Genomic DNA, 5,239 nt, shown 5'->3' on the forward strand with positions numbered 1-5,239 from the left:
TGTCCCAGAAAGCCATTTTTGTATGTTTAGGCTCTTTACAGACACTATTCCCGATTTGAGGTTTTACAGAACAATAGATGTGCGGTGAGATATTTTAAACCACAATATCTTTCAGGACATGATGTCTTTCAGGATAATACGTCTTTCACGATATGATGTCTCTTAGGACACCATGCCTTTCAGGGTATTAAATCTTCAAGGGCATTAAATAGCTAAGAACTTAAGTCAGCTCAGATATTTCAGTCGCTTGGGTACATAAAATCTCTGAAGGCAATTTTTAGGAAATTATAACTTAAACAATGATAAATCACTTAGGAAAAGGTTTCTTACAAGGTGGTTATAGGGTTCAATAATTGATCTCATAGGGTATTCAAGACGCAACATCCAATATCACTACAATCTTTGGATACCATTGTTCTATCACGGCGAGGTTCTAGGCCGATTTAGTAACCCTACTATGAATAGGACTTACAAAAACCCAGAAACTACGTATATTAATAGTATAGTTTAAAAATGCGGTTTTATGTTTAATATATTTTTATATTAAACCTTACTTGAACTATAGAAACTACAAACCAATACAAATGGACATAAAAAATGATTGTGGAACTAAAGTAAATCGATTATTCACTGTCATAGAATGTCATCTAAAGCTACTGACTCACGTCCCCTCATGATTTAATCTTGCTTGAAAAAGCAAGATGATTTAAACATTAGGCTTTATCTGACGGGTGGGTAATTTCTGTATTTGTTTTTATCACAACCATCGACCATATAGAAAACCATTAGTTTAGTAGTACGTCACTTCCTGATTTCGAAGAGTCAATCAGTAAACAAATGTGACACATGATGAAGGTAATGTAGGCTTGGCCACTTTGACTTATCTGGTAGGCACTCCTAAACACCATCTGCCTCCATAATGCTAAACAACAAATATGAAGGGACAACAACTAGTAAGGCCAAACCAACTAGATACAATACTAAGTATGGAGTCAAATGTATGTTTTATTTGGAAAAGAAATATAAGCCGAATTCAAAATATCTGCGCATTGGAATTAAAGAAGAAATTAGGAAACGGAATAAAATTGATTCAGGTAATTTTAAAAACAACATGAATAAACGTATAAATACACATAATGTGATGTGATGGCAACTAGTTTCAGTTCGGAAGCATCTTCAGAAGTATTGAAACAGCCCTTGTAAGCACAAGGAGCAACATAGCTTGAGAGAACCCCTTCAGAGCGCAACTAGTTTCCACCACGGCTACCAAGGATTACTATTTGTACGTATTTAAATCATTTTACGTATACAAAAGTGTTCCGGAGGCTAAATAACTTTAAAAAATAACACAACAATAAAGTTTTAGCACATTATACATTATGGGTGGCTTGTTGTTTCTTTTTTACAAGTCACTATGCTACCATTAAACAACTTTTAATTTTAAAATCTCCTTAAATCGTAAAAATGTTGGATTAGATACTACTCAAAAGTCGTAATCCACATTTTTGGGCAGAATTTAATAAATTCATATTTATGAGAACTAACAAATAAATTACTAAAATTAAATTAAATTTTATTCCATATATTTAGAAACTAACAACGACGTTGCGACCTTTTTTTAATTTATCACTACCCAAAGCAAAACCTTCCATTCACAAAAGACTAAAAAATTTAATCTAAAATTTATGTTTATGAACCTACTCATTAGAGTAAACAGCGTGTATTATTGTTAATAAATCATTAATACTATGCATGCACCGTTGTAATGATATTGAAATTTCCTTGATTAAAATTATAATCGCATAACCGTGGAAGTAAGTATGTAATGCGGGCTGTTATTGAACCGCCACGATTTTTATGGCCGTCCCTAGATACTTGAACCGCCACGATCATTAGAGCGGATTATAAGGGTAAGTTTTGCAGGGTTGTAAAACAGTTGAACTGCCACGCGGGTTCTGCAGGTAGCGAGGGAACTTTTTGAAATATTTATCCCTCCAGTTTCCCACTTAGATATAGGATGGACTAGGAGTCAAGATTCAAGACTACTGCGAGCAAAAAACTATGTAGTTCCTAGTACAGAAACACAATGTAAGTATTAAGGATATTCGTTTTCTCGTAGTTTCTTCCAATTTTTTTTAGAAACATATTACGCATTTATTTCTACGTTTGTTCGTTAGTTAAGTGTTTTTTGTTAGCCTCATTTTGGGCCTGAAATTCCAGCCCGTACAACGACATTTTTGTGAAACCTAAGTAGTGTGTACAAGGGGTAAAACTCCGACTTGGCTACACAAATAATTTTTCTTGAGGGGGGCTTGAAATTTCAGCCCGTACATCACCATTTCTCTGAAATCTTAGAAATATGTACAGGGGATAAACTTCCCGCAACCCGTAGAATTCACGCATAGTATTGACAGCGTGGTATTCGGTATATGTCTAGATTTGTACATGTATGCAGTAAGCAGGTAAACTTAGTTTTTGCGTAAACCCTCAACCAACAATTTGCATCTTTACTATTACGAATTATTTATTGATAACAAGCTTATACCAACTATGGAATGTTTAACTTTGATATGTTTTATATTTATTCCAGGCTTGTTTGATTCTTGTCTCTAAAATATATGAACTATAAGCCAACTAAAATATTAAAAAACCAGCTATTTTCCAGGATTCAATGACCTAATGAACAAAACTGATACAATACTTTCGATAAGATAGCTGTTTTTAATTTTAATTAATATTAATTTTTTTATTTTTTACTTTATAATTATGTTAAGAACTAATTATGATAACTTAAAACTATTTCAAAGCTAGCTTTAAACGCATTGAGGAACCATGTTATGATCCAAGGCACGCCTTGGTTATGATCTACATTGACCGCAATTCTTAAGTCCACAATCCACATTGTCTCTGTCAGCTGTAAAAATAATCACAGTTAAAAATCCGTGATTTATATTTTATGTATAGTTGATTCTATATATTCTATAAGGGCGAAAAAGATTTTTCCTACAGTCACCCGACAAAGTTGGCTTCCTCACACTGTTTATGGTACAGAAAGCTGCTAATTTCTGCATTTACTTACTTTGTCGCACGGTTTATACTTTGCCGTACGATTTATACTCTGGCGCACATCATGATTCAAACCAAACAACACAAAACAGCGTGGTTTTATTATGCAGGTAGTCCGTGTACACTTGGAGATAGGTTGGCAACACTTACAGATAATAATACTATGATAACCTGTACTAGTAACTACAGTTTGTTGCTTGAATTATTATTGTTCCTTGAATATTGACTCTTAGTCCATCCTATATCTATGTGGGAAACTGGAGGGATATATATTTCAAAAAGTTCCCTCGCTACCTGCAGAACCCTCGTGGCAGTTCAACTTTTTTTCAACCCTGTGAAACTGACCCTTATAATCCGCTCTAATGATCGTGGTGGTTCAAGTATCTCGGGACGGTCATAAAACTCGTGGCGGTTCAAGTATCTAGGGACGGTCATAAAACTCGTGGCGGTTCAAGTATCTAGGGACGGTCATAAAACTCGTGGCGGTTCAAGTATCTAGGGACGGTCATAAAACTCGTGGCGGTTCAAGTATCTAGGGACGGGCATAAAACTCGTGGCGGTTCAAGTATCTCGGGACGGTCATAAAACTCGTGGCGGTTCAAGTATCTAGGGACGGTCATAAAACTCGTGGCGGTTCAAGTATCTAGGGACGGTCATAAAACTCGTGGTGGTTCAATATTCCCCGTAATGTGACCTCGTGACTCTGGGTTTCAAATTAAGTAAATATTGCATTACGTAATCGATATAGCATAGGTAGAGATTTCATCACAAAGCTGAAGCCACTTTATAAAGGAACATACAAGAATTGAGTTACCGATAGAGTGCGTTGGTATCAATTACTCTTTTCTGTCAAATATGCCAACCTTTTAACCCAGCCAAATTGAGAGTACCGTAGATCAATTCATTATATCCTAGAACGTTATAACCAGTTTTATAATGTAATCATTGATTTAATTTACTGATTTCTGTTGGATACATCAATTAGTTAACCTAACTAAACTGAAGGAACGTTGATGTACACTGATCCTATTTCACGCCACATCAAAGTATCGAAAAATAAGATAAAAAAATTGAACTTTAATAAACACACTATGTGTGGATCATCAAATAGGTTCTATTTGAAAAAATAATACAACTGTTCCATATAGACTACTGCAGTATTTATATCACAATGTAACTTATAACCTTTAAGTCACACTGGCTATTATACAGTTAAAAAAAAAAAAAAAAAAACTGTTGAGACTGTAATTTTGACAACAATGAAGTAGTGAACTCTCTTGTTAGTGTATCATCATATCATCCATTTGAATAAAAAATGGGCTACAGTTAGTTAATATAGTAGTAAACTATAATATATGTATTATTTATTTGGGTAGCCAAGTGGTTATAGTGCTAAACTTCAAATGTGACAGCCTCTCGTTCGATTCAATCATTTTGTGTAATAAAATTATTGACGTTAGTGACATCACATTCTTTTACGTAAAAAATGGTCGTAGCATAAATAATACAAAAATAAAAATTTAGCATATTTTTTGTCACATAAATTATATTAACAAAAAGTAAAGGAGAAAATACATTCTGTTATTAGTAGAGGATTAATTATGTTTTATTTGAATAAAAACATCGACAACATGTCCATTTATATGTATACTTCAGAATCCAAAAGTCAATGGCATCACTTAAACATTATCACTAAATTAAAAAGATCGGGGAATGTAGCCCGTGGGGTGACGAACTTGGTCACATATGCGTCTCTGACAGGGAACGACGGAACGAGAAGAAATTTTGACTCGTCACAACAAAGAGCCCGAGGAACGAAGGTCACTGGACCGAACAAAACAAAACAACCAAGACTAGAACCACAGGACTGGAACTCTTCATTATACTGCCACTGTGCACAGGGACATAGAGATCGTTGTGTTATTAACCCCTTTGAATCGTTACTGTTGTGTTAGATTATCCTAAATTATAAGGAGTGAGGAGGGTTAGTAGTATTATATTACATACTCTCATTAATAATGAAATAGCATATTTGGAAGGGAGAAGGGAGTGTCTAACGTAAACTGAAACTCCTTGTATTTCAATGAATTTTACATTATGAGGGTGGTAAAACTCAACTCACAGATAATAACTGTAAATTTTCGTTGAAGTGGTTTAAATTAAAATGCAGGTT

Source organism: Macrosteles quadrilineatus, unplaced genomic scaffold, assembly GCF_028750875.1.
Source record: "Macrosteles quadrilineatus isolate MER2022 unplaced genomic scaffold, UCM_ALF_1.0 Scaffold_7__1_contigs__length_78375512, whole genome shotgun sequence".
Taxonomy (NCBI): Eukaryota; Metazoa; Arthropoda; class Insecta; order Hemiptera; family Cicadellidae; genus Macrosteles; species Macrosteles quadrilineatus.